At 59.1% G+C, this 24,261-nt stretch overlaps 1 protein-coding gene across 6 annotated transcripts in view; it reads left to right on the forward strand.

Annotated features, from left to right (window-relative positions):
- The window catches only part of TBC1D22A (TBC1 domain family member 22A), a 297,090-nt gene that overhangs the window by 25,684 nt on the left and 247,145 nt on the right, over nucleotides 1-24,261 (forward strand). The window lies entirely within an intron of this gene.

The raw sequence follows: 24,261 nt of genomic DNA on the forward strand, positions 1-24,261 counted from the left end.
TGCCGCGGGCATCTTGCTGGCCGGGGGAGCTCTCCGGGAGGTGGGACGTGGCCGCGGTCCTGGGATCACGCGGGGCGGAGGGCAGGGGCAGGGGTGGCAAGGGGGCGGGGCGCGGGGGTGGGTGGGAGGGGGTGGGGGCGGGCTGTGCAGTGCCCCGCTCCGCCAGCAGGTGGCACCCGAGGCACGCGGATGGGCCGCCCGCAGGGAGCGCGGTGGAGGCAGAGCCCGGCTTGGCGGAAGGGTGGGCCCGGTCTGCCATCCGCTCTGGGTGGGTGCCCGTGACATTCTAAACTTCTCCTTCTGGTGTAACCTCAGATTTAGAAAAAAGTTGCAAGAGTAGTACAGGCGACCCCTGTGTCCGTTCACCCGCAGTTTGCGCTTTATCCCACCTTCACTGTGCGTGCGTGCGTGTGTGTGTGCACGCGCGCGCACTCGTGTGGCTGTGTGTTTCCCCCGGACCGTTTGAGTCCGCTGGAGACGCTGCATCCCTGGGCCCCCGAGAGCATCCCTGTGTTATCTAAGCGCAGACACTGTCCGCATAAGACAGGACTGTCGTCAGAATCAGGCCGTTTCCCAGCGAGACGGTGCACCGACCGCCTCACGGCCCACGTTCACCTCTTGCTAGTCGTCCCAGTGACATCCGCTGTGTCTGTCTCCTGGTCCGTCCTCCCCGGCAGCTGAGGGGTCCCCGTGTGCCCCTTGTCCCTGGGTGTTGGGGCCTTGGAGGAGGGCAGGTCAGCTGTGGTGCGGCAACCCTCAGCGGGGGCTGTCTCCTGACCTCCCAGTGAGGTTCGGGCCGGTTGTGTGGGCAGGAATGTCACCCGTGAGGTTTGTGGTGCCTGTCATCATGGTGAGAGGCCCCGGAGCCGGTCGGTCCTCCTGGTCAGGAGTGCGTGGCTGCTGAGGATGGATGTCTGCTGGAGATGGCGGCAGTCCGTTCTGCCCGGAGAGGGGACTGTCGTCCTGCGGTAATTCAGAAGTCGTGTGTGGAGACACGCTTTGGGGTCTGTGCATTTATATGGTCTGCTTACCCCCCCTCCATGTGGAGATGCTGCTCTGTTTCCCACTTCAAACCTCATGGCGTTTTTCCCGTGTTAGTGCTAGACACCTGCCGGCCCGCACGGGCTGTGCGGTGCTGCCCTGGGCTGCTCCGGACGCCTTTACCGCCCTTCCTGACGGGCACTTGGCCTCTTCCGCACTTTGTGTCCCTGCGGTGGGTTTGGACCTATGATCCTTGCTCCACACTGGAGACTAGTGATGGTCATCGGGTGTCCCGAAATGTGGGTCGGGGGGGAAGCAGCTGGAGTGGAGATCTCACCCACGGCACTGGGAAGTCAGGGGCTTCAGGCTTTGGGGAGTCTAGTCGTGGGGTTTGAGCATGTCCCTCAGCAACACACAGGCACCCCTGGGGCCGTGTGGGGAGGCCAGGTCCCAGCGTGCAGGGAGGGCGGGGGTTCTGAGGACGACCACTGGTGGGGAGCGCGGGTTCAGCGCTCTTTGGCCCTGTGAGCGGAGCGAGCCTGGGAGTGCTTCTGGGGTCCTCGTTCGTGTCCTGGGGGGCTAGCCGTGCTGCGTGTGCAGAGCCTGGGAGGAGATGCGTATAGAATGCGTAGGAGCGGCCCAGCACACAGTCAGCGCTGAACAGTGCTAGTCGTCTGCCCTATTTGTTTGTGTTGGCCTGTTTACCCTTGACCTTGATTTTCAGAGCACTACGCGCATGGTCACTGTGTGGTCACAGCTGAGTCAAGGCGGTTTGCATGTGTTCTGGTGGTTGAGGTGCGCGGTCTCCGACAGCAGGGGCACGGAGGCAGTTGGCGAAGACAAGATCCGCTGCTAGGAGTTGCAGTTCTGGGTCAGGAGCTGAGCCCCGTGGTCTTCTTGTGGATGTCATCAGCGGACTAACTCGTGGACACTGAAATCCTCTTTAAGAACAAAGCTTTCAAGACCCGTGGGGAAAGTGGGTAGGCATGGGCAGGAGGGATTAACAGTTAAAAGTAAGATTCTTTTGTTGGGCCGGTGGCATTACGAGTGTTTTCTGTCTTTGGCATTCTGTTTAAGTATCAAATCTCACACCAAAAAGCTTTCAAAGTTAAACAATTACTGGATTTGTATTTAGTGGCAGGAGGAAACATAGCCAGTAAATTGCCTGTTTTTATAAGGCATTTAAGATAGCCTTGGAAGACAGTGGAATATATTATCTCCACATTACATAAAAGACATAAGTGGCAAATATTTGCCAATGTTGGAGAAGCAAATCACTGATGTGAGAAGTGCCCACAGAAATGATTCTACCTGCTGAATGTCATCTCGTCGGCGGAGAGCTGTTTTTCTTTGTTTAGCTTGTGCTCTGTTATGAGCCTGGGGATGAGAGTAGCAAATAGAACTTAACAGCTCATTCTGCTCTTAGCATTGACTCAATATTTACTCGTGCAAAAGGCTGCTGCTTTGAAGCCCAAGAAAATGACACTCGGAGGCGTTCATTTTTATCGCGTGCATCTGTGCATGGGAGCGGGATTGGGCCGGGGGCAGAACACGCGGTCCGGAGGCCTGTGGAGCCGCCCCGTCTCCGTGGTGTGGCCTCGAGGGCACGGGGCCTCCGGGCCTCCAGCCCTGTCTGCCGGGAAAGTGAGGCTGGGTGCACGGGCTCCTATGGCTCCCCTGCCTGAGCACCCAGTCTGGCCCAAGGCTGGGGAGTGTCCCCATAGATGGAGGTGGGGAGGAGAGAGTGTTCTGGGGGCGGAGTCCCTGGAGCTGCTCACTCTGGAAGCCAGGGTTGGTAGCTGCCCCTCAGGGCCTGCGGCCAGAGGACAACCCTGCAGGGCCCGTGGTGGCAGGAGGAGGCCGTCTGGCTCTGGCGCCAGGCCCCTGCTCTGTGCGATCCACTCTCAGCAGGTGACTGGGGGAACGAGGCCCACCCTGCAGGCTCCCGGGACCCGGAGGTCCTTTGTGAAAGTGCCCGCAGGGTTCACTCGTTCAACCGGATCCTCAGGGCACTTGCCGTGGGTGCAGGCGCTGGAGAGAAGCAGGGAACCAGACACTACCCCCCCCCACCAGCCCTGCCCTGCAGGAGCGGATGCTCTGGTTTGAGGAGACGGGCAGGCGCACACACGCGCACACTCAGTACTCCAGAAGCTCCCAGAAGGTGCTAAGGCACCCGTGGAGCGCAAATCCGGGGGTGCCGCTGTGGGTGAGCTGTCAGCCACGACCCCCGGAGTAGCCCCTTATCCCCGGGTGGAGCTGGAGGTGGGGACTGGCCTTCCGGGGCGGCCGGTGGTGCGACAGGACTCCCACGCTAAAGGCCTGGACCTGGCTGCTGAGGCCTCGGCCTGGTGGGGGACAGCGAGCAGGACAGCAGGTAGGAAGGAACGGGTCCTGAGGGCTCCGAAGGCCAGAAGGAGGAGCTCATCGCGGAGCCGCTGGGAGGTTTGGAGGCGCAGCTGGGCACGGAGTCCCAAGGTGGTTTGTCCTCTGCGGAGGGAGAGCTGTGGCCCACGTGCGGCCGGGGTGCTTCCAGCAGCGTGGGGCTGGGGCTGGGTGGGCCGGCAGCTCCTTGGGAGCGCGGAGGGCGAGGGATAGGAGTGCGGGACAAGCTGGGTAGTAGACTGGGGAGGGCTGGAGGGTGGGGGCGGGAGGTGGGTGGGTGAGGCGGTTCCTTTCCCCGGGGCTGCAGGGCAGGCTGGGGGCCCTGGCAGCTGGTTGGACACGAAGCCGGGTGGACTTGGGACAAGGGCGGCCAAGCTGGCGCAGTGGGAGCCTTGGGCTGTAAGCAGGGGACCTCTGGTGCACATGGAGAGGCGTCCTTTCACTGGGGACATAGAGTCAGGGACTTGGGACACAGAGCCGGGGAGAGTAGTGTGGCCATGTAATTCCGTGGTTCTGACCACTTTGGGTCCTCACTCTGTGCTGGCTATGACGCCGCACGGGCGTTATCTATACACACAGTCCCCGACTTACAACAGCTCGACTCTGTGACGGTGTGAAAGACATACCCGTTCGGTGGACGCTGTACTTGGAATTTTGAGCTGGGATCTTTTCCCGGGGGAGTGATTCCCGGGCTGGTGACCCAGTACACTCCTCTCCCGTGACGCGGGACAGCGGCCACAGCTTCTGGTCGGCCTCGCCATCACGAGGGTCAGCAGCGCTCCGCGGGCGCCCTTGCTGTTGGTCACTTTCCATACAGTGTCCGGTAGGTTACACGGGCTGCCCAGCCCTGCACTGTGGGCTTCGTGCGAGCTGACCGCGCCCCTCCATAGGCCAGCGTGAGCGTCTGAGCACGTTATGTTGAGGTCGGCTGGGCCGAGCCGTGATGCTCGGGAGGTAAGGGCGCTAAATGGATACGGTGAGTCCCTTTGTGCACGCACTGCCCCGAGCCCGGCGCCAGCTGTCTGCTCCCCATGCGGGCCTGAGCCTGGTCAGCCGCTGAGGGGCTCGAGTCTTTGGTGCAGCGGGCTGGTCCTGCGGCCCCACAGCCGGGCCACGGCATGGGAGCTGGTCGGGACTCAAGCTTCGGCCTCTGCCGTGTTCTTCAGGGGCTGAGGAAGGAGGGGCCCTTTTCATACCTGAGGTCGGAGAGCTGGAGCAGAGGGCTCGTCTGGGCACTGGGAATCGCCCCTGAAGCGGGGAGGGCACTCGGGCTCTCTGGGGTCCTGGCGGTGGGCCAGTTGCGCCCACTGTTGCCCTCTAGTGGCCGGGCACTGGCCCTGCCGCCCTCGCTACCTGGTAACTGCCAGGCCCTGGTGGCTGTGTGCGCTGGAGGGCCGGTGGGCGCTGGAGGGCCGGTGGGCCGGTGCGCTGGAGGACTGGGCTGGAGGCAGGGGATGGGGGGGTGAGAGCTCCAGGTGCCTGTGTCCTTCCTTCCCTGCCATCTCCTTGGGAGGACTGGCCCTTGGCCCTAGCGCCGAGTGTCCCCTGCAGCTACCAGAGCGCGAAGACCCAGGGCGAGGAGGCTCAGGACCACCGGCCTTCGTGTCCTGTGCAGCTCCTGGGGCCGCAGCGCCTTCTGCGTGCTGGTGCTCAGGCCAGAAGCTCCACTTTCGCTCCTCTCCCCTGCCCTGCTGCCCGCCCTCCCCTCCTCCTCCCCCTACCGTGGCCTCTGCTCCTGGCCCCTGCTCCCTGCTCCTCTCTCCCACTCTTCTCCCTCCCCGACCCTCCCCGAGGCTGCCCCTGCCCCCACCTTGGCCTCTGCTCCCCTCCTCCGCTCCCTCCTGTGCCTGCTCCTCTGCCGCCCTCCTGTTCTCTCCCCTGCTCAGGATTCTCTCCGGCCCACCCTCTCCTGGGCCGGATGCGTTTGGACCTGGTGACTCAGTGGGCCTGTCGCCTCCCTTCTTTCCGAGTGTGCACAGTGTGGCTCTGAACCCTGTGGTGCAGCGGGGCTTTGGGGAGGTGACTAGGACGGTAAAGAGGAAAGAGTCCCGATCGCCCACTCACGCTGCCCGGAAGCTTGGGCAGCCTTCTTTGGAAGGCCCGGTTTTATCTCCTTTTTGTGGTTTGAGGAAAACGTACTTTTTTTTTTTTAAAGAATTTATTTATCTATCTGACAGGCAGAGCGGCAGGCAGAGAGAGGGGAAGCAGGCTCCCTGCTGAGCAGAGAGCCCGATGCGGGACTCGATCCCAGGACCCCGAGATCATGACCTGAGCCGAAGGCAGAGGCTTTAACCCACTGAGCCACCCAGGCGCCCCTCAGGAAAAGGTACTTTTAGTGAAACAAAGAAGCTTTGAAAACAGAGCTGCTGAGTGTCTGAGACCACCCGAGTCTGTGAGCCTGGCTGCAGCTCGGGTGCGCGGAGCCCGCGCGGGGAGGGGAGCCAAGGCCCAGCGCCCTGCTGCCGCCCTTCTCGGGGCCTCCCCCTCTCGAGGTCCCGGGTGTCCAAGCGCTGAGCAGCACCTTCTGAGCGTGTGAACAGGTGCACGGACTTCGGCCGCCATGGGGTCCCTGTTGCTGTCTGTGACACGAGGGTGGCCGGCTGGCCAGAGCCTGTGTGTTGAGGCTTCCTGCGTTGTCCAGTGCCGTCCCTGTCCGTGCTTCCAGCCGGCCCTCCTGGGGCACCCCCGTGCCGGGTTCTCCCTGTAGCATATCTCTGAAGCCCACAGGGACGCGGGCAAGGCACCTTTCCTCGGGAACATACCTGAGGGATCTTGCTTTTAAGCAGGTCATCTATTTTTAAAGGTGCTTTCTGGGTTAAAGGTGGCAGCTGCGTTGAATTCACAATGCCCCAATTTCTCCCCCTGACCCCCGTGCCCTGCCGCATGGTCCCTCGTCTCTGCACACGGCCGCTCCCCTTCCTGTCGCTCTCCGCTGTCGCCTCACCGCCCCCCCCCCCCCCCCCCCCGTCAGTCTCGCATTGCCTTGGCTTCGTATGGCCAGCACCTCTGCCCCATGCCCTGCCCTAAGCCACCCCCTCTCACCAGTGCCAGGAGCCTCCTCCCCAGGCCCCTGGCAAACAGCCCAGGGCCGTGCTGCACCTGGTGTCTGTGGTCCTTTGGGAATGAGATCCAGGTCAGCTGCTTTGTAAAGCCTCCAGGGCTCCCAGGCCAGCCAGAGGCCTGATGACAGCCTTCCAGGCCCGGCAGGACCTGCCCCATCCCTCTCTGGGTCTCCTCTTTTCTGTGCCTGCCTCACCATGTTCTGCCGTTCCTGGAGCACACCAGCACGTCCGTGCCCAGGGCCTCTGCCCTGGATTTCTGCACTACTCACTTCCTCCCGGTCTCTGCTCACAGGCCACCTTGTCGTGTGGTCTCTGGACCGAGCCGCGGGCGGGCAGCTGCAGCATGTCCTCCAGGCCCAGAACACCTGACCTCTTTGTTCCTGCCTCAGCCGGCTTTGTCTCGCCGCAGAGCACCCTCACCCTCTGCCCACTCGCGTCCGCTTGCAGAGCATCCTCACCCTCTGCCCGCTCGCGTCCGCTTGCAGAGCACCCTTACCCTCTGCCCGCTCGCGTCCGCTTGCTTGTTCCTGGGGCCCCTTCCCTCCAGGGGGTGGGCACTGCTGCCTCCTCGGTGCCCAGCCCCGGAGGTGCCCCGCGGTAGACACCTGTCCTTGGTGGTGATCAGCAGCGTTAGACTCTGCTCCCCTTCCTCGGGGCACAGAGCCCTCCGTCTCCGGTTTTGTTTCGTAAAAGCAGTTACGCGGCAGGTAATTCGTATGTGCTGACGGCGGCTCGGGGTGCCCTGCGCTTCCCCCCACTGCAGACAGAGCTCGCACTGTGTGCGCTCTTCACTCTGCCCATCCGCCTCCCGGCCCTCCCCAGCCGGCCTCCGGAGCCTTGGCCCGGCGTGGGCCCCGCTCCTGCCCCTGTCCCCACCGCGAGGGGCCGAGAGACTCCTGCCTCCGCTTCATTTTCCCACCAGAGCGCTTCTGGGAACGCTGGAGCTTAGAGACCTTGTTGGATGTTGTTGGAACTTCGGGGAACAGGAAGGACGATAAAACCAGCAAACCGAAACAGTAGATGTGCCTGCTGTGTAGACGTGCTGCCGTGCGGCGCTCTGTCCGCCGCGGTGCTCTCCGCATCCTGTCTCCCCCACCCGCGGGGACCTCCTGGGCTTGGGACAGGAACGGGAGGGTCCGGGGGACATGCCGCCCCGTGCCAGCACACCCCGGGCCCACCCCTGGTGTGGGGTGTGAGTGACCTGCCGTAGTGGTGCGCTTGAGACACACCCAGTTGAGTGTGAGTCAGGGAAAGGAAGGTTTCCCTCGGGATCTGGAGCCGAGGAAACCCCCAGTTCAATAGGAGACCTTTCAGGGCTTGTTCGGGGAACTCTGTTGAATGAAGGTTTTCTGCGCATAATCTTAAAAGCAAATGTTAAAAAAATGTTGTGAGTCTCCTTTACGGTTTTAAAGTAGCAGTCTTAAAAATCAGTCTTTGACGTGTTTGTCTTTTCTCTCTGATACCCTCTGTTGTAGGTTAGGGTGCTGTGGGGAGGCTGTGGAGCCTGGGTTGTGTGCGAGGGGAGAGCAGGGAAGTGGGGAGGCGCGCCAGGACCGAGCCGAGGCGCGCCAGGACCGAGCCGCTCCCAGCTCTGCTGCTGCTCGTTGAGGGGGAGTGAGTTACGCTCATCTTCCTGCTGGACGCTCTGTCACTAGCCCTCACTTTCCAGGGACCGGTGACTGGTCCTGGCGTGGTCTGGAGAAACGGTGCTGGAGGGTGTCCCCGTGGTGGTGACCCGCGTACCTGGTTCATCGGCTGAGCGGGTTGCCTTGCGTTGAGGGGGATCGGGGAGCATTTGTGTTGGCTGCAGGTAACAGAAAATCTGACTTGGGGACTTTTAAACAAGAAGGGGTTTATTTTTCTCAGCAAGATACTGGGGGTAGGAGCCACTGGCATTCGTCACTGCCGTGGCATCAAGGGTCTGAGCTCGTGGCCATGAGGTGGTGGTCCTCAGCTCGTGTGAGGCAAAGGGCGATCGTCACGTGTCTGTATTCTCATCAGGAAGGGGTTTGACCAGAGCTAGGTCCCATGTCCATCCCTGCGGGGGACCCTGACAAGTAAGTCTCTCATGTGGGGTCAGTCATTGACACTCAGGACTTGGGGTTCTGGTGGCAGGGAACAGGGAGGAGCTGGATATTGGGGAGACAGCCACCTGCGTTTGCTGCTCAGATAGACTGGGGGGCTCTGTGTCACCTCCGTGGATTTCCACTTCCCTGAGGTCAGGGGCTGTGTGCTGGGCCTCAGCCTGGGCCTCATGCAGAGCAGAGACCCAGAGAGTGAATGGCCTTGCACGTCGGCAGAATATCAGGGAGGGGGGCGGGAGCGGTGGTCACTCCTCTGAAGCTCACAGGCAGACACAGCCGTTAGAATGAGTTCTCCTCAGTGTCCGACTTTGTTCCCAGAAACGGAACGGAGACTCCGAAGGGCCACAGACCACTGCAAGCCAAGTGTCTAGCTCTGGAAACTGCAAAGAAAATATTTTTGTTTGAATATGGTCTTTTCTGGAACCTATTAATGAGAATAAAGAATGACCCCAACTCTGAGATCTGCTCCAGGGAGCCGAGAAGAAAGCCAGGCTCAGGATGGCTGTCGCCGCGTGTTAACTTGGGAAAAGGAGCTGATGCACTTGACCCCTGGGGCCTCTGGGTGTGATGGTGAGCTGTCCCCCTCAGCCTGGGGGAGAGGTGACAGAAGCCCGAGGCAGCGAGGTGGCAGGCAGGTCCCCCCGGTGTCTGGAATGGCGGCCTGTGAGGAGCGTGTTGATCGCAGACCAGGAGCCCTTGCCAAGGACGTGTGTGCGCCCAGCTCTGGGCTCCACGTGCTGCCTGGCCGCAGGGGGCCTCTGAGCCATGGGGGGCGTCTGGGTTCTGGTGCGTTACAGGGAAGAAGGACAGCTCTGGCGCGGGCGGCGGCGCTGTTACCCGTGTCCGTTCCGGCTGCTGCGGCAGAACGCCGCAGACTGGGGCTTCCTAGTAACGGGCCTTGATTTCTTGTAGTTCTGGAGGCTGAACTCGGGTTCACACTTGGCACCTTCTCACTGCGTCCTCCGTGGCAGGCGTGGGCACGGAGCTCCCCGGGGTCTCTTACAGGGGCTGACCCCGTTCACGGGGCTCCAGCCTCTGGACCCACTCCTCCCCCGGAGGCTCCTCCTCCAGACACCGTCCATGAGAGTCAGCATTTGACACGGGGACTTGGGGGCCGCAGGCGCTGTCTGTGGTAGCCGTTTGCTTGCTGAGACATGGCCCGCCTTGGTCACCGTGAGGACAGCTTTGGTTTGTAAAGCTCTTGGCCATGGAAATACCTCGCGGGTTTGGTGTTGACCGTCAGTGACGGATGAGCCGGCGGCCCCCGTGATCCCAGGTTTGCAGGTGAGAAGACAGATGGAGGGAAGGAGACGGGCCCCTGCGGTCGGAGGCGCAGCCCCCGCGGTCCTGGGACTTCAGCTCCGTGCGCTCCGGGGGCCCGAAAGTCCTTGTTAGAGATTTGATGCGGGATTAACTCCTCTGCGGTTGAAGTCAGAAAATAGGAAGAGATGTGTAGTGAGTGCAGTGCGGGGCTCGGGGACGGAAGCGATCCGGTCTGGCATCGCCGCCGGACTTAACACGGACAGGGAGTTCCGCTTTAAGGCAGCCAGCAAGAGCGAAGAACCCGCTGGGCTTTGTGGAGGGGCAGGAGAACTGCTCTGCCCGGAATTTACCGCAAGGAGGGACAGCGCTGCTAGGTAGGGCTTTGGTTTGGTTTTTAGCCGACGCTGGAGCTGAATGTACGGAAGGCTTTCCGGTACGATCTTACACTATGTTCAAATTGGTCCTACAGGGAGAAAGTTCATGTTTGCTTAAAAGCTTAAAAAAAAAAAAACAAAAAACCAATGTCGTTTTCTTGGGATAAGTTATTTTAAGAAAATTAGGTAGGGATGTCTTTTTAAGCCCACTTTTTTTTTTTTTTAATGATTTTATTTATTTATTTGACAGAGGTCACAAGTAGGCAGAGAGGCAAGCAGAGAGAGAGAAGGGGAAGCAGGCTCCCTGCTGAGCAGAGAGCCCGATGCAGGGCTCGATCCCAGGACCCTGAGATCATGACCTGAGCCGAAGGCAGAGGCTTCACCCACTGAGCCACCCAGGCACCCCTTAAACCCACTTTTAAATGCACAGTGTGACCCGTGTGTCTGTCCGTGGCTCTACGAGGACGAGCCCGCACGGTGCAGGTGAGGAGCCGCGTGGGCAGCCCGCCGCCCACCACCGACGCTCAGGGCCCCGGGACCACGGGGCACAGGAAGTGGGGGCGCCCCGAGGGGTCCTGGTCATGCTTTGCTGTTCACTAGCAGAGTGGCTGCTGTAGTTTTTTTGTTTGTTGTTTTAAAGCTTCTTCAATCTTTACTTTCTTCATCTGTGAAATGGGTGTAAGGGCACGTTGAGTCGCCGCTGTTCCGGAGGCTGGATGAGCCACTCTGCAGAGAGCATGGCACCTGGCCCACGGTGGGCCTGCCCTCCCCACGTGTGTCACCTTCTTTTCCCTCTGCCTCCTTCCCCCAGATTTTTCATCCCATGGGGACGGTGAGAATAGAGCTAGGCTTGTTACCTCTTTTTTCTTCCGGTTAATATTACAAGTCTCCGCCATGTTGCTACAATCTCCATAACCATCATTTTTAGTGGCTGTATAACGTTTTGAAAATGATCTTTACTTTAAGTTTTTATTAAAATTGCCTATCTGTCTAAATCAACATTCAATTTATGTGTCTAATCAAAATATAGATGTTTAATATAAGTATTCAAAATACATAATAGAATTGACACTGGCAGAAAGGTTCCTTGCTGTTCTGGAGGAGGAGGAAGGTAAGAACACAGAAGGGTCTGTCACTTAAAGTTTGGGAACGGGTAATATTTAGTTTTATTTCCTGCTTACTAGTTTTTTAAAAAATTAATGGGAATAGCCATGTCCTGCAGTGTTAAGGCAGCCAGTGGTTACTGCGGGCTTACGTGATGACAAGGGAGTGTCCCTTCCTCTGCGGGCCGGCAGCCCCGTCCTCGCCCTCTGCCTTCAGGAGTGTCGTGCGCGGTCAGGTCGCCGTGCGAGCGTGAGTGCAGACAGGTGCGTCCCGCGGTTCTCTGTGAAACACAGACGCAGTGCGCTCGCTCGTCTCCGTCGCTTGTTCTCGCCTGGTGCGGATCGGGGCGCCTGGGGGCCGGTGGTGTTCCGTAGCTGCGCACGGCCCTCTCTCTATCCGCGAGTGTCAGTTGGCATACAGATCATTGCATTTCCAGGGAAAATGTCCTTTTCTAAAATGAAGTGAAGTCCACGTAGTATACAGTACCCATTTTGAGGTCTACAGTTCGGGAGCATTCAGTACGTTCCCGATGTAGAACCACCACCCAGAACATTTTGGTGCCAAAGAAAGACAGAAATTTAGTCAGCACAAGTTTTTTGTATAGCAGCAATGACAGAATTGGAGGTTTTTGTTCTTGTATCAGCTGAAGAGAGAGCTCTTCCCCTGACCCTTGGGTCACCCTATTCAGGAGGGCCCCGTGGTGAGATGTTACTGAATTCAGGGTTGAATTACCTCTGGGAGAAAGGGCCACGTCAGCTCTGTGACTTCCTGCTCACACGTGAGTCCTTGGGGCCGCTGAGGTGCGCCCGCTTTGCACCTCTGCCGTCAGGATCACTCTAGAGGCTCAAACCTGTGTGTGAGGGGCACAGTGGTGGGCGGTGGAGACCGAGTGGTCCAGCAGGGAGGGGGTGGGAGGCGCTTTCCTTCCTGGATGGCAGCTGCCCGAGCGCGCTGAGCGCTGGTCTCCCAGCTGTGCGGCCCCCCAGAGCCCTGTCCGAGCCAGCGCACTGCCCGCTCTGGGGAGCAGAGCTCTCCCAGCTGGCCGAGGTCGGCAGTGGTCTTCCCGTCTCAGAGCGAGTCCCCGGCGTAGAAATGTCTCTGACTGCAGAGTCTGTGCACCTGCTGCTCTGTTGAGCTCCCTCTGGGGCGGGGGTGTGTGAGTGCGCTGGTCTTACTCGGTTCAGTGAGCCGGTGTTCCAGGACATTGGATAGATAGAGCGGTCTCTCGTTTTTATGCTGTCCAGGTCCCGTTCGTGGATGTGGGACAGCCGACCGCGAGGAGCCTCGGACGAGTGTTCAGATGGCATCTGAGGGTGGGCGGGGGGAGCTGGCTCCTCACTGGGTCTCTGCGTCCCTGCCGCGCATGCAGGGGCTTCCCGGGGTCTTCCCTGCCGCGCCCCGTCCCGTGTGCGGTCCGTGCTCCGGTGGCGGGGTGGACCCGCGCGGGCCGCGAGGACGTCATTCATCGTGGGACTGCCCATTCACCTTTTTCCAGGCCTTTGCAACTAAATGCTTTCCCTGGGAAAAGGTCTTTGTGCAGCAGTGATAAAACCCTTCAGTTTTGGGACACCTGGGGGGCTCCGTCGGTGAAGCGTCTGCCTTCGGCTCAGGTCATGATCCCGGGGTCCTGCATCGGGCTCCCTGCTCAGCGGGGAGCCGGCTTCTCTGCCTCTGCCGGCCTCTCTGCCTGCTTGTGTGCGCGCGCTCTCTCTCTCTGACAAATAAATAAATCTTCAAAACACACACACACACACACGCACACACACATGCCCTTCAATTTTGTTGTCCTCCCTACACACCCTGGTTGTTGCAGAGGTTTTCGATGTGGAGGGGGAGGGAACACTGCTTCAGAAACAGGCGCGGGAGTCCGGCACCCCGGCCGTGCGGTCTGCCCTGGTCTGGGCGTGCCCGCTCACTTTTCCCGGTGATGGGAATGCCTTGGTTGTGATCTCGCCATCTCTTGTTTGAAGCTTACATCTTTGTCCTTATGTTCTGTTCAGGTGAGTGCCGTGTGTGTAAGGCCAGGCGTGTTTGTTGGATGAATTTCTGCTGTGTTAGGTGATGGACGGCGTGTCCGGGTGACGGGCGCACCTGGGCTGCTCGTTCGCTACTCATGGCCTCATGTGTCCCCCTTCTCTGCTGGGTTTCCTGGTGCTTCTTGGTCGGCCCATGGAGGGCAAGGTTGACCTCGGCGGGGGGTTATCCCTAATCTGCTGAGAAGGGGGTGGGGCAGGGCTGCTGCACCTCCAGGCTGTGGTGTGCCCTGTAGCCGGCCTTGGTGGCTTTTGGCCTCCGGGGAGCATGTCCATGCTGGGTTGTGTATCAGGGTCTGGTCCCAGGGCTGTGGCCTATGACGTGACTCGTTACCAGGCACTCTGGGTGCAGGGCACCGAGCTGACGTCATGTTCCTATGATGGTGGACCGTGGGCGTCCAGGTATATGATGAGCTGCTTGGGGCGGGTGCAGGCACTGGGTGGTCCTTGAGGCCTCCGTGGAAAGCTGCCTGTCGCTGGGCTTCCAGGAAGGCCTGTGAGGAGGTGGTGGTGGGGACAGAGTCTGGTCGGGCAGCAGGAGGGCTCTAGGTGAAACAGGCAAGGCTCCCATCCTGCTGTTCACCCGCCAGACATTCAGTAGCCGGTTTGGAAGTGCCGGGTCCCCTGCTGGAAGGTGACGTGTCCTCGATGTGGGCTGTGTAGTGATCTGTGTAGTGGGTCTTGTCTTACGGGTGTGACTTCAGTGGCTGGAGATGGGGTGCGGCCGTCCCAGGCGGAGGGCCGAGTGCAGGGGCAGTGCCGAGGGCGGGTGTGGAGGCGGAGCCTGAGCCTTGATATCTGGGGGCCGCGGAAGCCGCACGGCCAGCACCGATGGGGCTGGGGGAGCACACATGCACCGGTTCCTCCTAGAGACCGTGCTGTGATGTCGGCATCTCGGGGTCAGCTGGCCTGGCCCGCACTTGGGTCAGGCGCGTCCGAGGGAGACTGCGCTCCGCACGCCGCGCTGCGGGACGGACGCTCCTCTGAACGCAGTGGCAGGCAAAGCCGGCAGCCCAGGCGGGCCGGATCCTGGAACTGAGGCGGGGGGTTTTGAGGCAGCCGCGGCGCCGTGGGAAGGACGTGGGCCGTGGTGAGGAGACGGTGAGATCTTGGATTCAGATCTGCCTGTGTCAGACCTTCGGGTTACTCCTTCGGTTTCCTTGTCAGTGAAGCGAGGCATCGGTCCGATGCAGCTGAGCCCCGAGACTCTGACTCATCGACTCTTCTGCGTGTAACTGGGAGCCGTGGAAGGTGTTTGGGTAGGGAGTGGACTGATGAGAACCGTGCTTTGGGGAGGTTAATCTGGCTTCTGTTTCTCTGTGATAATCCCGGTGTAAGTGACCGTGTATGGTGACACTCTGAGATTCAGCGGCAAGTGAATTAGCCGCGCTTTGAACTGGAGCTGTTCAGAACTCCCTCGTGCCGATCGCGGCTCTGATGGAGGCTTTGGCTCCTGAGCTCTCCTCCTCCTGCTGCTTTCTCCAAGCACCAGCGCTTTCTTCTCGGCACACCCTGTGGTCACAGCAGGCTCAGATATAATGAGGCCGTTTGGAGCCGCTTGGTAGTGGGGGACCGACACGGGAACGTGGGAGTGTCCGTGGATTTCAAGGATCACAGGCGGCGCCTCTGAAGCTGGCCTTGGAGACACACAGGCTGTGCGGCTCTCCTGGGTCTGAAACTTTGTTGGGTGCTTGGCCTTGGATCCTCCCCAGCACCCTGGCCCCGTGGGCCGGCCCGCCCCTGCCTGGGGCCCAGCCTGCCCCGAGTCGCGGGCTTGCTGCCCTTCTGGTGGCCCCGGGTCCTGCATGCCTTTGGACTGGCGCCCTGGGGCTGGAGCCCGGTGGGGTTTCGGGGCGTGTCGGTGGGGAATCGGCAGAAGGCCTGCCGTGTTCTCATTTTGAAGAGGCAGCAGGAGACTCGGTACTTCAGACTACGTTTCTTTTTTTTTTTTTTTTTTTTTTTTAAAGATTTTATTTATTTGAGAGAGAGACAGTGAGAGAGAGCATGAGTGAGGAGAAGGTCAGAGAGAGAAGCAGACTCCCCATGGAGCTGGGAGCCCGATGTGGGACTCGATCCCGGGACTCCGGGATCATGACCTGAGCCGAAGGCAGTCGTCCAACCAACTGAGCCACCCAGGCGTCCCCAGACTACGTTTCTTGATCCTTGCTTTATCACACTGCTCTTCCCGGGTTTAGGAACTACCATCAACTTACGTGAAAGTGTTTCCTAATCCTTGTGAACCTAAACAGGGCCTGTTTTGACTTTTAGCATCTATCTTTTCTTGCTTTGGTTCTGTGTAAGTCTTTCTACGCTCTCCGTGGTGCTCACCGAGTTGCGCATCGGCAGCCCGTTCTCCCGGCGTGGGTGCCTGTGCCTGGTGCCCCGGGCTGCCTGCAGCGCCCCTGCTCCTCTGTCCTGCGGCCCGGAGCTCTTTCTATATGCAGGTCCCTGGGTTTCATTTGCTTGTCCCTTTACTTTAATGACCTTCTAGATCAAACTATTAAATACTTCAGGAAAGTACACTCTCTTCTCCCATTTATTCATGGCTATTTCCTCAATAAAATGTATATTGAATTAGTGAGACATGAATTTTCTTATGTGTGCCAGTTGTATCAGAAGTCATTAAAACTTTCTAGATTTGGGCCTTTTGTGCTTGAAAATTCTATCTCCATTACCCAAACTAAATAGTAAAATATGAAATCTATTTTGCAGAGTCATTTTTTGATCTTTAGTGTGTAGCATTTAACTTACTGTTATTTTCAATGAGGTTTTAAATTTGCTTTGGCCACTGTGGCTGGTTTTTTCTTTTTTTGAGAGACCGAGAAATCCCATTTTCATTTTAACTTTCTACTGTCTCCCCCATCTTCCTGGGGTGGAAGAAGAGCCCTTTCATTAATAGTAAAAATTATTGTTGATTATTTTATTCCAGTAAGATGCGTGGAGAGCGTCTCCCAGGCCAGGCACAGGGAGTCCAGAGGCTCCTGCTTCCCGGGGAGTTGGGTCGCGGGTAATCACCGTGGAGCGTGGGAAGGGCTAGGGCTCACACATGTGAGTTCCGTGCATTGGAGCGAGCTCCCCCAGGGTTTCGGCTGGGGGTGGGAGCAGTGGGTCCTCAAGCGCTCGGGTAGATGCCCAGGTGTGCTGTCTCGCTGGGCCTGTAGGGTGAACCCTCCACGCCCACCCCCAGTCTGCCTGGGAAGGAGGGGCACCTTCTGGGCCAGCAATGAGATTGGAAGGTACCTGGGTGGAGAGCAGAAGGTGGGGCAGAGCAAGGCCGGGGGCCTGAGAGGAACCCGAGTGAGGACCCTGAGGCTGGTGCTGGTTTGTGCTTTTCTGGACCCTTTGCGTGTTCGGACAGCTCCGTGGTCCTCTTCCATGAGGCCTTCGAGTGGCAGGAACAGAGCCCTTTTCTGTGGAGTATTAAGTGTGTTCATCTTGAGATGAAGGATATTTATTTATTTTTGTTTTTTAAAGATTTTATTTATTTATTTGACAGACAGAGATCACAAGCAGGCAGAGAGGCAGGCAGAGACAGAGAGGAAGGGAAGCAGGCTCCCTGCTGAGCAGAGAGCCCGATGCGGGGCTTGATCCCAGGACCCTGAGATCATGACCTGAGCTGAAGGCAGCGGCTTTAACCCACTGAGCCACCCAGGCGCCCTGATATGACGTGTATTTAAAAATTACAGCACCTGGGTGGCTCAGTGGGAGGCTGGGAGGGCCTTTACGACGTGCGTGTCTTCCTGTTTATAGATCTGGGGACACGGAGCGCACCTGCCTGCCCCTCGCTGTCTTTACCTCCTGTAAATGCTAGTCTGCCCTTGACAGCAGTGTCCTTGAACGCACCGCTGCCCGTGGCTGTGGGTGTCCCTCGTGTGCCGTCGTCCTCCCGCTGGCTCACAGCTGGTGTGTCTGCGGCCGCGTCCTGTCGTCTGGCCGTTTCACTTGTCTGCAGTAGGGGGTTGTTACTTGGGGTTGTGACCAACTCCACAAGGACTCCCCGAGTCACAGCTCGAGCACCTCATCTCCTCCGCAGCGGTCCCAGCCCATTCACAGAGGGGTGTCCTGGGTCACTGGGTCGTCCTGCGCGGCCCTCCGTTCCCTGGCGGTCCCGCGCAGTTTGCGCTTCCGTCTCACCCACGCCCGCGTGTCTGAACCGAGGTGTCCGGGCACTGGTGCATGTTACTCAGAGCACGCAGTCCTCCTTTGTCATGCGTGACTGGCTCGCGCTGTTCTCAGGACTTCTGGGTTCCTCCGGGTTGTGGGCGCTTTTTAACAAGGTTGCAACCCGTTCTGACTCCGCGTAGCTTCTGGCCCCAGCCATTTGCGCATTCGCTCGCTGGCTCATTCATTCACTTGGAGATCACTTTCTAAGCATCTGCCTGGTGGCGGGTCGGGCCCCAGGCCTATGGAGAGGTAGGACAGACGTGGTAGACACGCAGGCTTGTGCGGGAGAGGCTGGGGATGGGGAGGTGGTCCTGGACCAGGGAGGGGACAGCGATGGAAGGTGAAGGGAGGGGCGCTGGGCGGGTGCGGCCACTTGAGGAAAGGCACGGAGCCGAGATGCTCTGGCGGCTCGGGGGTCCAGCTCCAGTCGGTCTCCGGGGGAGCTTGAAATAAAACACAGCAAAACCAGCCCCTGGCCTCTCCCTGGGCAGCGGTCTCAGAACCCCGGCTCGTGCATACTCTTGTTCTGGACGGAGGGTATCAGGAAAGTCAAAGCCAGGAGTATTTGGCCCATACCTGGAGCCTTTGTGGCTGGAGCCAGGCAGACCTGGGAATGGGGAGGGCAGCAGCAAACCTCAGGTCCCACCGTAAGGCTTGGTGTCCGCGGTCACCGTTAGCGTGAGGTGTGCGATGAGAGACATAGCATGTCACCCTAACAGGACAAGTCCAGAGAGGACGTCCTCGCTACCGAGAGCTCATCACCTATTTATGCCGCCGCCTGAACTGCGGTCCCTCCTGCCTTACGGGGTCAGCGTTTCTGTACCTCCTGTGTTTGAGCTCTGCTGGGAAGGGCGGATTATCTCTGGAAGGTCCGGGCCGGGCGGTGAATTCTCGGCACGTGTGTGAGGCCGTCCGGTGGGATGCCCGGGGCAGTCTGAGGGCAGACGCCGCCAGACAGCTCGGTTTGAATCCTGGTGCCATCGTGAGGCTGTGTGAGTTCCCTACCGCCACGTTCTGGGGACGGTGCCCGGCACACAGTCAGGACTCCGTCGATGGCAGCTGTGGTCATCGCGTGGATTCTCTTGGTCCCTCTGCTCTAGGTCTGGCTTCCTCCTGCATTCTTGCTTTAATCTTTAATCGAGTCAGTGGACCGTGCTTGGGCCCTGGAGTAGCTGTGGCAGGGCAGGTACTGTTCCTGGGGCTGGGAATGCAGCGGTGACCCGGAGGCCCAGCCCCACGCACCTCCAGCCACCTGCGCGCAGGGACCACAGGCAGTGGCGGCAGCCGCGCGGGGACGAGAGGCCACCAGCCACGCACGTGATTTCAGACACTCTCAAAGCCGCGCCGAGGGAGTGCGGAGGGACGGGGCAGAGTCATTCTAACGAAACATTTTATTTATCGATCCCACATGTACCAGACACCGTCTTCACACATTACGAATTTAATATTTAATCAGTAGAAAAGCTGGGAGCGAGGTAACACACACTCACTTTTGGTAGTAAGTGTTTGAAACCCGGCATGTTTGTCACAGCGAGAACGTGTCTCTGGTGCCCCGTGGCCACGTGTGCTCGAGGCTCCCATGCTGACAGCGCGGGCCTGGGGCGGGTGGAAGGGGGGCTGCCTGCCTGAGCCGGGAGCTTAGACGGAAAGATGAGGACCCCTTGGTGGGGCGATTTGGGGGCAGGGCCCTCTACAGAGCAGGGGCTCCTCGAGCCAGTGGCCTTGGAGAGAAGCCAGGGCAGGCAGGCACAGGGCTCCTGGGAGCTGTGAGCTTTCACCCAGAGAGGGCTTGTTGGGTTTGGGCTCTTCTGTGGATGCAGGAGGACTTGGGGGGCTGGTTCATAGGTCCTGGGGCAGGCTTGGTGTGTGGAGCGGGACTGGGTGGCGGTGGGAAGCGTGGGGTCGGTTCAGGGTCGTGGGTCAGGTGTGGCGTGTGGGGCGGGGCTGGGCAGAGGAGGTGGTAGGAAGCATGGGGCTCCGTTGGGCGGTCTTTAGGGCTGCAGAGATGGACCTGCTGGGTCCAGAGGTGATGAGATGGGGCAGGACCGTCGGGGGTGGCAGTCAGGTGAGTGCGCATTGGGGCTGGACGCTGCGGAGATGGGGGCGCCTATGGAAAGACTGGGTTTGGCTTGGGCCCTGTGGCGCCTGTGTTCCTGTGCCCGGCTGGGCGGTGGGGTTGCCCCCCCCCCCCACCTCTCTCCGTGCTCTGCAGCGTGGGGAGCACACTTCCTGTGTCTAAGTTCTGTGCATGAGGCGGGCCTCATTGAAGGTTGGGGGTCTCAGAGCAGGTTCACAGAAAAAGCGTGTAAATAATCGAATCTGTTACACATCCGTGCCCCATGCCTGTACCCTCTGCGGCCCCCAGTTCCCTGTGCCACCAGGAATTCCCTACAGGCGCTCTTGCTTCCCCGGGCATCCAGCTTTCTGTCTTGTCCCACTCTTGGTGGCTGGGGGCCTGCTTTCGCTCCCTGGGAAGCCTGGCTCCTGTGGGCTAACTGTCCAGAGTGGGTTCCCCTTAATCCCCGCTGTGCCCCAGGCTCCGATGTGACTCATGGGGACCAACGGTGGCTTCGCCTGACAATCTGCGTCTCATCTCTTCTCCCCTGGACGCTGGAAGCAAAATGGAGACGTAGAGACATCTGTTTTCTCCACTGGTATGAATTATGTAATACCCCCTTGCTAGAGAAGATCATGAGTTGTTTTAAATAAAAATTGCTCCTATATATTAAACATGTGATGTGAAAAAGCATTTTTAAACTAGGAGTTCATCTAGGCCGTGAGACACTGGAGTGCTGCTTCTTCACTTGGCGGTAAGTCACCGGCGCTTCTCCGTGCTTTGGTACTCGTCTGTGAGCAGACCTGTGAGACCTGTGCTGGCCACAGAGAGGCCGTCGTCCAGATGCGCCACGATTCAGCGGGCCACCCCTACTGTTACAGATTTGCTTTTTCCAAGTCCCCCTGCTAAGTGTCGCCTTAAACATCCCCACGCTCACATCTTTGCTCCCATCTCTGGTTGTTTTCTTGGGATAATTACTGGGTGTAAAATTATTGCTTCAGAGGATATGCCTATTTTTAAAACTTGATCGTTTATTTTTCTCGCATATTACGGGCCATCTGTGTCTCTGCTGTCCAGCTCCTGAGCTGATGTCCCCATGATGTCCCTGTGATTGGGAGAGGGCTTTTCATGGTTGGGTCATCAGCCCTAGGCCGTGCCAGAAGGTGGGCAGCAGGGGAAGGTGGACGGCGGGACGAGGGTAGCGCACGGCGCCCAGAACCCCTGGGGGGCGTTGGGGACGTGTGCCCGCAGGGCTCGAAGCCCTTGGCATGTATTTCTCATGGTGGTCATACAAACGAAGAGTTACCTGCCCATTTCACAGCTCAGATGGTGAGGCTCAGAGTTTTCTTGCTCAGGGTCACACAGCCAGTCCCTGGTGGAGTCAGGCTGTGGCCCCCGGCAGTCTGGCTCTGGGACCCGTGCTCTCCACCTAGGCACAGATCCTGCCTCAAAGGAAGTATGATGACCCTGAGTCGTCACAGTTCTACTAGAGAATTGTGGAATTTTTCTTGTTTACTCTCTGATTAGTGTTTCTCTGTGTTTCATTTTGTGTTGAAGAAGAGGCAGTAACAATTTTTTATTGCTGTGTCCACCTTTTTGGACGCTGAGTCTATGCGTTTACAAAGATTCTGGGTCCCACAGACTTCCAGCTGGATGCTGGTGCATTTAAAAAGGGACAGCCGGAGGTCACAGCCGTCCTCCTGGGCTGGATGCATGCCTGTTGCCGTCAGCCTCTCTGCCTGGAGCGAGTCCGGCTTCACCCATTGTCGCGTTCCTCCTGCAGGTTACCCTTCTGCACGGAGGCTGGGGGCACAGCGGGGCGGATGCTGGGGAGCTGAAGGGCGAGGAGGGCTGCATCTCCTGGATTCTGGAGCCTGGGAGCTCATGGCGCTGGCCTGCAAAGGCTCCTTCATTGTAACTTGCCTGCCTGTGCGTGAACATTTAAGGTGTGACCAGTGTCGTTTCAGAAGGGAAGAAATATGATAGGCTTCCATGGTGATGGACTCGTGGGGACGTCTCAGCCCCGGCTCCCATGCCGGCTGATTTCTCTAGCCCGCCGGGTGCTAAGGAGTCCTTTATTAAAAGACACCAGAGCCCTGGTCCTTTCTGAGTCGGAGTGTCTGTTCCAAGGAGTTTCGTCAAATCCCTTGACGCGCGAGCGTGCCCGCCGGCTGGGTCAGCTGCCGCTGATTAACGTTTCAGTGTCGAGCACTTGCTCCATCAGGAGGCTCCTGTTTCCAAGGCTCGTCCGCTCCCCCAGCTCCGCTCTCCCCGGTGTGGACTGACCTGGGACATTTTTATGAGAGAATTGTGGTTAAAGGAGCCTCAAGCTCTTGGTTTCTTGCTACCCTGGTCTTGTAGAGTTAACAGTACAGCGGGCTTGTTGAGAGCCTGTGGCGGTCCTGTCATCGGTAGTCCCACGCCGGTCTCAGTGTGGCGGGCCTGTCATCCATAGTCCCACGCCGGTCCTCAGGGTTGCCCTTCCCAGCGTGCAGGGAGGCGGCCCACCGGGTGTGTGGGCGGCACAGCTGAGAGACAGGGGCCGGCGCTAGTCCGATTCCGGGTGGAAGTGGAGGCCCCAGCGTCTAGGCCAACTCCTGGCTCACGGGGGGCACGCAGATGGTCGTTGAATGAATAAATAAAAACGCAAACCCAGTTTCAGCTCCTTCCTGCCCCCTTTTTTGGTGAAAGACAGATTAGCTCACTAAAAATCTGTTTTTCTTCCTTTGCCAGAAAGCCGTCAACAGAGACGCTCTCCTCTGTCGTGTTGTGGAGTTGATTGACGTGTTCTTTGTGCCTGGAAAGCAAATTATGTTAAAATACGATCTATTTATAAGTCGCACAGTTCAGGCGCTGTTTGGTGATCATGTGTGTCCCGAGCTGTACTGCACGCACACCCGCCGCCCCAGGGGAGCGAGGGCTGCCGGCTCCCGCAGCGCCGTCCCCGCTCTCTGGGCTTCGGACCTCGGCGAGGCGGAGGCTTGGATCTTGTTCCTTCTCCCTGACGGGTCTTCGCCGTCGGGTGCGCGCTGGCCTCATGTTGCCCCGCGGGGCCTGCCGCGTCAGCGTGTGCTGGCTCGCGTGCGGGCTGTCGGGGGGCTCGGGGAAAGGAGCACAGTCTGTTTCCCCGTGATGCCGTGGGCGTTGCCGTCCTGCTGCAGACGGGACCTCTACGATGTGAGTCTCCATCCCGCATTGTCCACCCCCAGGAGACTTCAGCCCACCACAGCCCCGTGAAAACCTCCCATTCTCCTTTCCCAGGGAGCTGCACCTTGAACTTGTGCATCAGATGTGTTTTTAAGTGCTAGCCTCCTTGTGTCGGCGGGAGGCCTGCCCAGGTGGAGTTGCCATCACTGTGGCCCAAAGACACCTGTGGCGTGGTCAGTCCGTGCGTGGCTGTGCCGGTGGTGGGGTTGCTGCCTCGGGTGGGCTTCTGGAGCACAGCAGCATGCCTTCCACGTGGAGCTCTAGGTCCCTGACAGCCCGGATGTGGTGCCCGGACTCCGCAGGACAGCAGGCCCCTTGCTGCTGGGGCCTCCGGGAGGCTCTGCGGGGGTTTGGCTGTCTCAGCTGCGCAGTCTCGGGTCGGACCATGCGAGCAGAGTTACTCATGCTCTGTAGCTGCACAGTCTCAGATCGGACCATGTGAGCAGAGTTACTCATGCTCTGTAGCTGCGCAGTCTCGGATCGGGCCATGCGAGCAGAGTTACTCATGCTCTGTAGCTGCACAGTCTCAGATCGGACCATGCGAGCAGAGTTACTCATGCTCTGTAGCTGCGCAGTCTCGGATCGGGCCATGCGAGCAGAGTTACTCATGCTCTGTAGCTCTTCCTGCAGGTCGGGTGACCCAGTCTTGCTTCTCCCCTGAGGCCTCCCCTCTTCCCAGCACCGTGGCCCCGCAGGATCCCCGTGGGGCTGTCCCGTGACTTCGACAGCTGAGCGTGCCTTTTCCTGGGAGGAGAAGCAGCTCGCGGTGGGGCCGCCTGTGCTCTCTGCGGCTCCTGGCACCCAGCGTGGGGGCCTGTGTGACCAGCACTCCGCTTAGATCTTCCTTGTCTGGTTTTCTTTTTCTAAAGATTTTATTTTTAAGTCATCTCTTCACTCCATGCGGGGCTCATTGTCATGACCTCAAGATCAAGGCCTGCACGTTGCACCGACTGAGCAGCCGGGTGCCCTGTTCTTGTCTGTTTTTAAGAATGTGTGGAGACAAGAAAGTATTGAAAGAGGAAGCGGGCTGGGAGACTTCCCAGTGGCCTGCTGTCCTCTTGGTCATTCACAGCCTGGGGTGTTTTTTTTTTTTTTAAAGATTTTATTTATTTATTTGACAGAGATCACAAGTAGGCAGAGAGGCAGGCAGAGAGAGAGGAGGAAGCAGGCTCCCCACTGAGCAGAGAGCCCGATGCGGGGCTCGGTCCCAGGACCCTGGGATCACGACCCGAGCTGAAGGCAGAGGCTTAACCTACTGAGCCACCCAGGCGCCCCTCACAGCCTGGTTTTAAGGGCAGTTTCTCCCAAGCTCTGCCCTGGTTGCTGTAAACCCCCGTCTGCTGTGCAGTCAGGTTCTTGCTGACCTGGACGTCTCCTCGCCAGCCTTCCCACATGGTCCTCCTCTCTCCGTCCGTCTTCCATGTATGATCTTGCCACGCTGGTCTGCCCATGTCAGCTTCTGTGTAAGAGCTGTACAGGATCCCCCAGGAGAGCACAGCTTTCTCTCTGGTCTCCGCCTACCTGCTTGCCTCGTTGTGGGCTGTTCTCTGC

This window comes from Mustela lutreola, chromosome 8 (genome assembly GCF_030435805.1).
Source record: "Mustela lutreola isolate mMusLut2 chromosome 8, mMusLut2.pri, whole genome shotgun sequence".
Lineage (NCBI taxonomy): Eukaryota > Metazoa > Chordata > Mammalia > Carnivora > Mustelidae > Mustela > Mustela lutreola.